Source organism: Podarcis pityusensis, assembly GCF_964106645.2.
Source record: "Podarcis pityusensis genome assembly, chromosome: 9".
NCBI lineage: Eukaryota > Metazoa > Chordata > Lepidosauria > Squamata > Lacertidae > Podarcis > Podarcis pityusensis.
In genome coordinates, this window is record NC_138034.1 from 20,652,082 (window position 1) to 20,665,424 (window position 13,343).

The following is a 13,343-nucleotide window of genomic DNA, read 5'->3' on the forward strand; positions in this document are numbered from 1 at the left end:
CTTCTTTAAATATATACTCTTATGAAACTGCATGTTTTTACAATAATCCTGCCGATGTTTTTATCTGTTTACTATTTATCTGTAAATATTCAACAAACCATTTCCATTCTTTTATGAAAAGTTTGTTATCTTGATTTCTTATTCTTCCGGTAAGTTTTGCCATTTCTGCACATTCCACAAGTTTTTGTATTCATTCTTTCTTTGCTGGGACTTCTTCTTGTGGGAATGTTCAAGGTGGCAGGAGAGGATATATTGTTTATTAATATCCTACCTAACTTGCGCTAGCAACTTCCTTTACTTAGCAGAGTGCATTCCCCTTTACACAGCAGAAAACTAGTTGCAAACTCGTGTGAGTTTCTTAAGACAATACGCAATTCAATCTGGCTTGTCCAGATTGAAATGTGTTCTAATATTTTCCTGGTAAGACCCCTTGAATCCCTCCTAAAAGAATAAAGACACCACAGTCAGCTACCTGTCCAAACTGAGGGGTTGATTCTGGCATTAACATTACAGTGTGGGACTATTGTATGTCATTATAGCCGATGGCACACTGTACCCAGGGGTTGTGCAGGATTCAGAAACATACTTCTCACACCACATGCAAACGTAAGAGTCCAATTTATTAATTGAAGAATGATACTGTCTTATTCAGATCCACTGCAGGAGATTATTGATAATGAAGAAAATAATAACTGTATGTATCATTACCCAGTATATTAGTACTTTATAACGATCATCTATTATATCCCTACAAGAGAAGTGCAGCATGACTTTTTTGTAGAGCAGAGTGATGGAGTGCATCTTCCCACCAAAAGATTTTAGTTACTCAAAGAAGTCATCCCTCCTTGCAGCTGTTCTTCACTTCTATCACACCCAATAAATTTCTGAGTGTCTTTAAATCACTCTTTCCATCCTCTGGAAAGAATCACTCACTTGGTAGAGTAGTAAATTGTTCAGATGGATCTCTCCGCGTAAGGTAATTTCTTCGCTCCATAGTTCACAGGCCAAAACCACCACCAATCCGTTACTGAAAGCACTGTCAGTCAATCAGAATGACACCTTCAGTGCCAATATTCTTGCTAGTATGATCCCCAAGGGGATTTTGAGTTTGAAGAATGCTTCCAAACACTCACTGGGCATCTCATTGGCCTTGTACCACAGAACAAACACCAGGGTGGAATCTATATACATATAAAAAAAGGCTGTGAAAATGTTTGTTTTTTAAAAAAAAAAGTTTTGAAAAATGCATTGAATTTGACATAGCTCACTGTTGCCATCTAGTGTTGCATTTGTATATTGTACTTTACAACACATTTAAAACATTTTATTTGCAGCTACATAGCTGAGTCCCAGGTTTCTCCAAGAATTCAGTACATAGTTTCTCCAGTTAACAAGCATCTTTTAAGGACATGATTACTGTATGAATTCTGAATTGATTAAGGTGCGCTTTGGGGCTCTGTGATCTTGCACAATGGCACAACCTTGCAAGTTTTTGGGCACCATGCTTAAGAGCACAGCACCCACAAATGGGATGTACCGATTTAATCAGGGCAGTTGAGGGCTATGAGGTCATTTGATGTTCATGGAAGAATAAACTACTACCTTGAATCTTTTACAGGGATATGAGTGAGTCAATGCATGTATATACCTCTCTCTCTCTCTCTCTCTCTCTCTCTCTCTCTCTCTCTCACACACACACACACACACATGTGTTGTGAAGTCACCAGATGGAAATAATGTGCGGTTGCCAGAGTAACTTCTTAAGGACACACACTGAAGGTACCACATTATCATCATCATCAGCAAAGGGAAGAAAGTTTTGGAGGCTACTTTTTGCCCAGGTAGCCTTTGTCTGTCAGGGTGCGCCTCCTTGTTCTTTTGAACTGGCTCCAGCGGATTTTCCTTTTCTTGCCTGTTTTTTTTCTGTCCCTGAGACAAATTAGGAATGTAGGGAAGGCTTCACTCACAACAAAACAATGATTATAGCAGGTAATAGGACCTCACATTTATCAGGGCTTTGAAAGAAAAGGCCTCAACTGATGCTTTTGTTTTGCCTTCTGGTAGGTCAAGGTATTTCTGCCCCCTCCCACCACAGACCTTTTCAGTGTCAAGCCATTTCTTCTGTCTGCAGTACAGACAAACTATCGATGTTTCTTTTCCCACAGGGCCCTTATGCGACTATATATATATATATATATATATATATATATATATATAACCTAGCAAAAGGCACTGTAGAAATTCGAACTTATAATGACATTCTTTTATATTTCTTTACAATGAACAATAGCTCCCTCAAGACCTGCAGTGGCGATCCGCAGACATATGCAACAATGCAAGCCTAGGGATGAAGAAGGGGGAATAGTCTATTATTGCAAGACAGGCCATTTAATGTCCTGTGCCGGGGGTTGGCGGCAGAGAGAATCCTGTTTTCTTCAGCCAAATCTTTTTCTCCCTCTTGTTGAAAACATTCAAAAGCTTTTGCAAACCAATGTGGAGATGGGGGAGAGATAAGGGGAGAGGATTAACATTTTTCTTCTCCCTGGGACAAAACATTCACTCTTCGGTGACAAGGGAATTTTGAGATCCTGCAAGCGAGAGAACATTTCTCCTGATATCTCCTCGGCCTTGACCTTTGAGCCGAGTCACAGCAGAAGTCAAACACCAAATTTTAAGCTAAATAAAGTGGGAAGTGAAATGTTTTCACAATGAGGAGGCAGTTCCCCCTACTGACTAAAATGTGGACCGGCACATTAAATAAAATTCTACGCAAGGTATCAAAAAGACCTGGAAATGTGTGCTTAACATAAGTGACTATCTTTCCCATAACGGGCAGGAAGTTTTTCTTTTCTTTTCCATTTACAATATTTTCAGAACATGAGGTTGTCCAGGGACAGAGATAAGGAAAGGACTAACATATATTACTCTGGCTTGCTTTCCTAACAAATGTTCTGTACCCATTAGATTACATATAAAACAATTCATTGGGTAAGTGAAAACGTTCTTTCGTACTGAATCATCTACACAATATTCTCAAAGACAATTCTGTAACTGGGAACTAGCCAGCTATCCAGTCTTGGCTCATAATATTGCCTTATCATGTTGAATTGCTATTTGTTGGTTTGCCCCATTATGTTTTGAAATGATTTGATTGTTACTGTTATATTGCATGGATATATTTACATTTGTTGTTGTTGTGTTGCGAGCTGCTTTGAGCAAATTTACATGGAGACACGGCATACAAACAATGAAAGAAATTATAGTAAATGATCATGAATTGGCAGTTGATGCCAAATGTACATGTGTGATGTCCTCATGTTGCAATGAAGCATGACTGGTGATTGTGCTGACATGGGTTTTCCATAAGGTTGGAAAGATGGTTTCTATCTGAAGGAGCGTCTCCACCCCCATCGTTCTACCCGGACACTGAGGTCCAGCACCGAGGGCCTTCTGGCGGTTCCCTCACTGCGAGAAGCCAAATTACAGGGAACCAGGCAGAGGGCCTTCTCGGTAGTGGCGCCTTCCCTGTGGAACACCCTCCCACCAGATGTCAAAGAGAACAACAACTACCAGGCTTTTAGAAGACATCTGAAGGCAGCCCTGTTTCGGGAAGCTTTTAATGTTTAATGTATTATAGTATTTTAATATTCTTTTGGAAGCCGCCCAGAGTGGCTGGGGAAGCCCAGCCAGATGGGCGGGGTATAAATAATAAATTATTATTATTATTATTATTATTATTATTATTATTATTATTTCTAAGCCACCAGCCTTTAAATCTCCTAACTAGAGGGCGAAACGAAACAATAAACAAATAGTATGTAATACCATCTTTGCTAAATCAATCCAAAGCTTACACCAAAGACTTTATATTCTGATTCCTGTGCCCCTCCCATAAAATATCACCCATTGGAAAAATAGTATATAATGCCAGAATAGCTAAACGACTCCAAAACCCACATCTAGAAACTACGTAACCTGATTTTTTCCTACATAAATTGACTCCACTCAAAAAGCTTGCCTACATAACATATTTTAAACAGAGTGGTGGTTATTAAAACTGCCTATATAGGCAAGCTCTTTGAGTATATGCTAGAGATCCAACTCTAGGTATTCTTTGATGAAACTGATTAGTTAGATCCAATCCAGTCTGGCTTCCAAACATTTTTTGGAAGCAAACCTGCCTTGGCCAGCCTGTGATACTGTTGATCCTTGAGATCTCTCAGTGGCTTTTGATACCATTGATCCTGGTATTCTTCTGGATCACCTGCCTGGAATAGGAATAGCAGGGGGAAATGATGTTTACAGTGGTTTGGTCTTTCCTGATATGTTGATCTTAGAATGTGGTGTGAGGAGGCTGCTGTTCCACTCCAGGACTTTTGGATTATGGAGTTCCACAAGGATCCATTTTGCTTCTTGACATCCACATGAGTGCACTGAGAAAGCCGTGTATTTGGGTTAGTGTCTAACTATTTCTGTCTTCAAGTGCCAGGGAGGCATTGGAAGTCCAAGACCAGAATTCTGATGAGGGTGAACTCACCAAAGGTTAATTCAGACCAGACAGAACTACTGTTGGTTGGAGATTCTGGTAAGCTAGGTTTCAGTATTCCGCCTATTTCGCATATGAAGCTCAACGTTTGAGAGTACTTGTAGGCCCAACCCTCATCCTGGACAGTCAGCTAGCAGCAGTGGCTGGGATTGTCTTTCAGTAGTTTGGGCCAGTGCACCAGCAGTGTTCTTTTCTTGAGAAGCTAGATCAGGCCACAGGTCTTGGTCATTTCTAGATTGGATTACAGTAACCTTCCTCAACGTCATGCCCTCCGGATGTTTTAGACTACAGTGGTACCTCAGGTTACACACGCTTCAGGTTACAGACTCCGCTAACCCAGAAATAGTACCTTGGGTTAAGAACTTTACTTCAGGATGAGAACAGAAATCATGCGGCGGCACCGGGAGGCCCCATTAGCTAAAGTGGTGCTTCAGGTTAAGAACAGTTTCAGGTTAAGAATGGACCTCCAGGACGAATTAAGTTCTTAACCTGAGGTACCACTGTACATCTCCCGCAACCCCTGACCATTTGGTTGTACTGGCTGGGACTGATGGGAGCTGTAGTCCAAAAAATTAGAAGGCATAAGGTGGTAAAGAATGAATTACAGTGGTACCTCGGGTTACATACACTTCAGGTTACAGGCACTTCATGTTACAGACTCCGCTAACCCAGAAATATTACCTCAGGTTAAGAACTTTGCTTCAGGGTGAGAACAGAAATCGTGCAGTGGCAGCACAGTGGCAGCAGGAGGCCCCATTAGCTAAAGTGGTGCTTCAGGTTAAGAACAGTTTCAGGTTAAGAACTGACCTTCAGAACAAATTAAGTTCTTAACCTGGGGTACCACTGTACTATAGTATAATCTTATGTGGGGCTGCCTTTGAAGATAATAAATTTTTATAATGCTTTCTCATGTTCACCATTCAGGGCATTTAACTCTGATACTGTATCATCTGCTGTGGCTTCAGATACATTTCTGGGTTCAAGTAAAGCACTATTTTTATTCTTTAAAACCCTAACTGTCCTGAGGGAATATTTAGAATACAGTAACTTCCATACTTGTGGCTCTGCTTGGCCTTTAGATCTTCCATTGAGACCCTAAGAAGGCTGATCACCGAAGAATTGATGCTTTTGAATTATGGTGCTGGAGGAGACTCTTGAGAGTCCCATGGACTGCAAGAAGATCAAACCGATCCATTCTTAAGGAAATCAGCCCTGAGTGTTCACTGGAAGGACAGATCCTGAAGCTGAGGCTACAATACTTTGGCCACATCCTGAGAAGAGAAGACTCCCTGGAAAAGACCCTGATGTTGGGAAAGATTGAGGGCACAAGGAGAAGGGGACGACAGAGGACAAGATGGCTGGACAGTGTTCTTGAAGCTACCAGCATGAGTTTGATCAAACTGCAGGAGGCAGTGAAAGACAGGAGTGCCTGGCGTGCTCTGTTCCATGGGGTCATGAAGAGTCGGACATGACTAAACGACTAAACAACAACAACTGTGTGCCCCTGCCATCTGAAGTACAGAAAGTGTTCATGAAGGGCAGGGCCGTTTCAGAGGTGGCACCACTTGATCACCCTGCCTAAAGAAGATTCTTTGGTCCCATTACTAATCATATTTTTTATTTTATTTTAAGCAGGCTATTTAAAGATACTGCTTCATGACTTTGATCTTCCTGAATGCTGCAGGTTCTGCACTGATCTCAACTACAATTTAAATATTTTGATTGTTTTGCTTAAGTTCATCTCATTGAACTTAATGGGGCTTACTGCTGAGTAGACACGCATAGGATTTTACTGTAAGCTGTGGAGATTCCTTGTTCTATAAATAGCTAGACAGCTAAAGTCTATATCTATATATCTTGGCTATGTTATCAGCATAAACCAGTCCATTCAACTCTTTCTCTTGCTGAGTCCTGGAAATGTTTTTTCTGCCCAGCTAGAGTCCTTACAGATCTCAGTTAACAGCAGTTGTGACATAATGATGCTTACCTACCTCACTGTATTGTTGTTACAAACCTTATGTTGATGACATCATCAAGGGTTTTTAACCAACCAGGAGAGCCTGCTTGGCCAGAGTTCACTAGCTGACTGGTCAGTTAACACCTCTCTAGATCTGGTTGTTGATCTACATTATCTGGATTAAGGAATGTTTTTATTATGAACGTCTCACGATCATTTATTGAAATCATGTTATATAGGTAAGTTTTAATTTATTTATTTAAGGTTATTTTATTTCTTACACATTTTGGCTGAGATATTGAGATCAGTGAGTTGTAGAGCTATACTGAGGATCAGGGGAAAACTTAACTTGTGTGGTCTGCCTTTCCTGCATTGTCGAACAAGTATAACTATACAAAGTCTGGTTTGGCTTGCTTATGAAAGGGTACAATTTCTTCTCTCTTTTGAGAGCCAGTGTGGTGTAGTGGTTAAGAGCGGTAGTCTCCTAATCTGGCGAACCGGGTTCGCGTCTCCGCTCCTCCACATGCAGCTGCTGGGTGACCTTGGGCCAGTCACACTTCTTTGAAGTCTCTCAGCCCCACTCACCTCACAGAGTGTTTGTTGTGGGGGAGGAAGGGAAAGGAGAATGTTAGCCGCTTTGAGACTCCTTAAAGGGAGTGAAAGGCGGGATATCAAATCCAAACTCTTCTTCTTCTTCTTCTGACTGACTGATTTAATCCATTAGTGCTTGGAATAAAAAGCCTTATTCCACTCATTCTTCTTTATGTCCAAAAAGTTAAGGAATACAATAGTTCATATCTGTTTGGGGAATTCCGTTGTTCATGAAGGAGGGATTTTAGTCAGTGATTTCTCCATTTCTTGTGTGTCCTTAACCATTTTAACTGGTCCATTTTAACTGACCATTTTACTCAGTCTCCTTTAATAGAGCTTACAGTTTAACAGGAACTCTTCGCCTATATTTTATCTTTTAATTTAGCTTGGAAGAACTTGAACTTATTTCTTCTGGATTATGAGTCTGGTTGTAAATGTATCGCCAGTAAGGGAATTTCAAATTACGATTTACTCTCCATTTCAATAACATTTTAAAATAGAATTTTTAACCGGTATGCTGATCAATTTCAGTAATATATAATCATCTGTTGAGTTTATTCTCTGTGGTGTCACAACCTCCACAGTGCATTATCTAAGCGTATGTAAGACACAAATTGTCTTCCAAAATATCAATAAGTTGCCCTTTTCAATTGCTTTCTGGGATTCTGGTTTATTTTATTTTATTCAAAGCAGGAGGAAGCCAAGAACAACATCAATGCAATGATTTATAGACAAATAGTTATAAGAACAAATCTGTATCACATTCTATGATTCATTATAAAAATCTTAAAATAAGCAGTTTAAATTAAGGGTGCCTAGGAATCACATCTATTTATACAAACACATACCAAAACTGCAATATACATAAAGCTTATAATTATGATCTTCTCTTTCAATTTCTGTTTATTGATCCAAAAGTGTAGTGCTTGGCAGTGATAAATTACGTCTACAGAATCCAGTAATGATATTGAATTATCAATAAATAGTACCATTTCTGACAATTCTCTCTAGATCTTTTATAACTGGGAACAGTTGAGGGTCCCATGCCTCATCAAACCCAGATGCTGCTATCAGCATGCAAAGTACAAAGGTGAAGCTGAGCTGAGTCTGCTCGACTGCCCATGTTGAGGGATTTTGACTGGAGCTCTACAGACTGGAGCTCTACAGACTGTGCTTTGGATTTGACTCTGGACTGTATCCTGACTGTTGGACTTCAGACTTGACTACTTGGATTGACCCTGGACTACATTTCCTGACCTTTGGACTTGACATGTTGACTTGCTGCCAGGTAGGTCAGGGGTTCAGGACACTAATGTTTTTTTTAAATAAAAAAATGGGGATTGTGGTGAGAGAGTTCAGAGCAGCAACTTGGCTCCCTCAGCTGCCACTACCCATGAGAAAGCACTGGTGGGAAGAGACAAAGGCATAAGGGAGGAGGACCAATTTAAGGTGTTGATGTTACCGGGGAGCTAGCATGGTGTAGTGGTTAAGAGTGGTGGACTCGTAATCTGGTGAACTGAGTTCGCTTCCCCGCTTCTCCGCATGTAGCTGCTGGGTGACCTTGGGTTAGTCATACTTCTCTGAAGTCTCTCAGCCTCACTCACTTCACAGAGTGTTTGTTGTGGGGGAGGAAAGGAAAGGAGATTGTTAGCCGCTTTGAGAGTCCTTAAGGGGAGTGAAAGGCGGGATATCTAGTCCAAACTACTACTATTCTTCTTCCTCTTCTTCTTCCTCCTCTTCTTCCTCTTCTTCTTCCTCTTCTTCTTCTTCTTCCCCATAAAGCCATAAATTACACAGTACCCCAATCCTTGAAGGAGCACCTCACCCTATACCAACCTGTCCAAGCCCTAACACCTTCTTGGGGTGCCCTTGTTGAAGGGGGATGTTGTTTGATGAAACCACATGAAATTGCAATGCTCTCTGTGCTACAGAAGTATAGTTGTTGTAGTTGATGTTTTACCTATTTGCTTGTAGTAGCTGGCTTAACTATTACTTTTTTGTTGTTTATATGGCTGTTTTAATGTGAATACACACAGGTCCTGCTATCTACTTGCTCGCTATGCAAAAATTCACTTATCCGAACACAAATAATTATACCAAAATCTTGCTACACACATGGCTGATTCAGATACAGTGGTGCCCCGCAAGACGAATGCCTTGCAAGACAGAAAACCCGCTAGACGAAAGGGTTTTCCGTTTTGGAGGTGCTTCGCAAAACGAATTTCCTATGTGCTTGCTTCGCAAGATGAAAATGTCTTGCGAGTTCCTGCGGGGTTTTTTTCCTCCCCCCCCTTTTTCCCAAGCCGCTAAACCGCTTATCAGCTGATCGGCTAAGCCGCTTAACAGCTGATCGCTAAGTCGCTTAACAGCTGATCGTTAAGCCGCTTATCAGCTGATCCGCTAAGCCCGCTATGCCGCTAATACTGTAGCGCTAATCCGCTAAACTGCTAATGGGCTTGCTTCGCAAGACGAAAAAACCCGCAAGACGAAGAGACTCGCGGAACGGATTCTTTTCGTCTTGCGAGGCACCACTGTACCCAAATAGCGGGTGTTTCCCCACTTCCTTACTTGTTTGTGCTTTATTGGTCTACAGCAGCCACTTTTTAGGAGAAACCATGGAGTGAGGGAAGGGGAAGAGAGACTGGACAAACCAGTTTTTCTTTTGTCTTTCTTTCGCTGGTTGGCTGCAGCCATTTTAGGAAGGCACCATTGCGGGAGGAGGGAGAGAGATTACAGATTAGAAATATTCCCAAAAGACATAATGGAAACCATTGTGCAAATGCTTGCCTAATGAGAGATTTCCTATGAACACACTGTGTTAGGAAAGTATTGTAAGTATATGTGTGTTGTAAGCTGCTTTGTGATCCAAATGGAGGAATGGAAAGCTGAACATATAGCAACTAACTAAATAGTCTTCCCCCATTAATATAATGTAGAGGTGAGCTTCTATACTGGCAAGCAGGTCTGTTAGATAGGTTGTTTTTTTAATTAAATCAAGATGCGGTGAGTCAGTTTAGTTCATGGTTAGGTTCTATTTTGGTAATCAAAAGAAACTTCCTTAGCTAAGTCAACAAACGGCTCAACCAGCTACAGAATAAATGATTCCAAAAGGAAGTAACTCACAATTCCAATAAGTCATGCCTTAGAAAGTGGTACCTTTTGTCATCTAGGACAAAGAAAACATCCACTGCTGCATTAGTCAGTTAATGAGGTGGATCCAAGCAATCCTTTCCCCCAGAGATGGTTGTTATAAAATCGGGTTACGTATAATATCCAGTCCTGGCCTTGCTCTTGCTGAAAACGACTTGCTGAAAGGCAGGCTGTTGGTACCCCACTGGTGACATCCTGCTCCTGGTAATTGCTTATTGATCTTGAAGTGGGTTACCTAGGGCCTCAACAGAGGGAAGATCCCTCTTTAGAAATGGCCCCAGTAAAAACAGCAACAGTGTCCCTTCTCTCCAGAGCACCAAGAGATGCTGTTGTGGTAGATGAAGATGGAATTAGAGGGAAATCGGGATCAAGGACTCCTCAGACAATCCCTGCTAGACTCTTTTGCTACCAGAAGCTATTTTTGAAGATTCCTCATCACCAACAACATGCAGGGATACTTCAACATTCCTGCAAAATAATAATAATAATAATAATAATAATAATAATAATAATAATAATACACTTTTCAGCCTGAGGACCATATTGCCTCATGGGGAATTTTTAAAAATATGTATGAATCTCCAAGAAGAAACCCCCCCGCCCCAGCATTCTCCTTTCTTGACAGAAGGAAAGTAGGTTGGAACCCAAAGCAAAACAGAATCAAGGAATACTAATGGAAACAATAAAACTGTAATTACAGAAACAATAGCTTCAACCCTTTTAAGGGTGGGGGGAACTGCTTTAAGCATTGCTTCCCCCTCTTCTAGCAGCAGCACAGCAAAAAAACAAGAAGCAAATAACAAAGGAAGGTGGTCCCTGTCAGCATCGCCCTTGAGCCAGTGCCACCGACTGGACTCATCCACTTCAGCCCCGACTGGGCCAGGCGAGCTGGGGTAGCACTTCCAGAGACCATCTTCTGCACAGGAACAGGTCAAAGTGCTGTAGACTCACAACTCAGAGTTGTGAGCATCAGATTCACTCCCGAAGACAGTCGTTGCACAGCAGAGTACAGCAGAGCATAAACCACTTGGAGAACAGCTCTGTAGAATAACTACTTTTATTCTATCTACAACTATCATGCAAACTATATCCAGAGCTAAATGGAGAAGCTGGACTGCACTGAGTGTCTGCAGCTGCTCTTAGCAGCAACCTTATCTATACAGAGATAACACTCACTCTTTCTGTCTATCTCTTTGATGTGAGGCTGGAGTGGAATAAGTAGTGAGCAGAAACCGCCCCCCTCCTCTCTGGAGAATCAGCAGAGAACATCAGCAGATTCTTGGAATGGGAGGGGTGAAATCTCCTCAGTCCCTGACTCACATCTCTCTCACATGGAATGGCTATCAGGCTTGGATGAAGGTGCTAGTGGGGCTCATACAGAATAGATGTGATTTATGAACCCCCAAATTCTTCTCTGGCTTTGATAAAAATATGAGACAGAGAAGAACCCATTGATTTTCTCGCACTCTCCCTGCCAGTCTAAGCCATTTCCTCCTTCTAGCTCCCCAGAAAGTAAGCTTGGGAAAATAACCAGAGTAACTTTTGATTTAACGTTTTCTAGAAAAGTTACGCAACATAAATTGTATCTTCCTCTCTGTTTCACACATCATTTGCTACACTAAGGGTGTAGTTCTATGGGATTATATGATAGATTGGATATATTCCACTGACATCAGAGGCAGAGCTCTGATGTCAGAGAAGGACATCCAATGTCAGCCTTTTCTCTCTCTGATGCCAATGTCTCCTAGGAAGCCCTGACTCAAACAAAACCCCAATAATAATAGTCTCTTCCAACCTCTTGCACATTACAGCTGACCACACCAGAAACGCTTCCTGTCTATCAAAATCTGATATAACCATCAAATATTTAATGACAAGATCTCAATTTTTCAAAATCTGGTTATACTTTTGCTGGTTTTTATAAAGAATGCTGTCACCTTAACCATTTCTGCTTATACCAAGTGTCTTCAACTGCTGAGTCTTGCATGGTTTTCAGTTGCTTTTATAGGTTTCTGGGTAGTCAATTCTAGAGAGTGCATGAATGTATAAAATGAGTACCTATCTCTCTACAGGTTTGATTTAAAAAAAATATAAAAACCCCTCCTGTTTTTATTTGTGGTTGTTTTTTAGTGTAAATGGTAAATTTGCCTGCATGGAAACAATACCCATCAAAAACAAAGTAAAAATAAACAGCACAGATATGCCATGGTTACAAAATACAAATTTGACATCCTCCCACCTTCCTACCCAGATCACACAGAGAATTAAAAATAGATCAATGATTATAGATCTACACAAAACAATGAGCATTGCAGGTACTGAAATTTTGATAATTCTTTTTAATTTGGATCCATTGCAAAAATCAAAATGTCTTTAATAATCTGCACTATCATTTTCCAGTTCTTTACCACTTTCCCAAACTCTTGCTGCATATGGAATAGAACTCCTTCAGCTGTATCCAGTGCTCTGGGCATGCAGTTCCCCTGGTGCAGCGGGACTTCCTTTTCCTGTCCTCCTCCCTGTGTGCCCCCTAAATCTGCTCCAGGGGTTCCCCCAGCCTTTTGGAGCTGATTTTGAGGGGGGGGGGCGCTGAAGGGGACACGACAGGAAGAGAAAGCTCTGTTGCGTGCACAGAAATTTCTCATGCCAGTGGAGCATTGCAAATGGCTCCCTGGGTTTGCATGTCTAGAACTTTCCATCTCCTTCCCCATAAACCTTTAACTTTTCCCAACCAGTTAATTGCCAATGAGTGACCATCTTAAAACAATTCTCCTTAAAGTTCATTGCTACCAAAAACCAGAAAGTTCCATAGCTCTTATTTGTTCCGTTTTTTAAAAATGTACACCATTTCTTCATGCCTTTGAGCATTCTGGAATCTCCTGTATAATTTTGAGTAATAATTTCATTCTACCAGATAACACCAACTTTCTAAATTCCGTTCTTCTGTGTCTCAAAACCCACTTCTGCATTTGATTTTATCTGGCTCTACTGAAAATAAGCTCGGCTCACTTACATTTTTTTTCACACACTTGTCAGAGAACTGTTGCTGAGCCGATATTGGTATTTATCTATTTCCCTTCTGTTGCCACACTTTAACAT

General features: G+C 41.1%; 2 long non-coding RNA genes across 17 annotated transcripts in view; one reads left to right on the forward strand and one right to left on the reverse strand.

Moving 5' to 3' along the window:
• Positions 1–599: 599 nt before the first annotated feature.
• LOC308485599 lies at positions 600–1,649 on the reverse strand. The gene is made up of 2 exons (XR_013990645.1): positions 1,603–1,649; positions 600–1,181 (listed from the first exon to the last, which is right to left on the reverse strand). It is a non-coding gene; the product is annotated as an uncharacterized lncRNA (long non-coding RNA).
• A 4,977-nt stretch (positions 1,650–6,626) lies between these two features.
• Positions 6,627–13,343, forward strand: part of LOC308484953 — a 256,925-nt gene continuing 250,208 nt past the window's right edge. For all 16 annotated transcript variants that reach the window (XR_013990212.1, XR_013990213.1, XR_013990214.1 and 13 more), the window contains exons 1-2: positions 6,627–6,742; positions 8,106–8,382. This is a non-coding gene — a long non-coding RNA (uncharacterized lncRNA). The remainder of the gene's footprint in view (positions 6,743–8,105; positions 8,383–13,343) is intronic.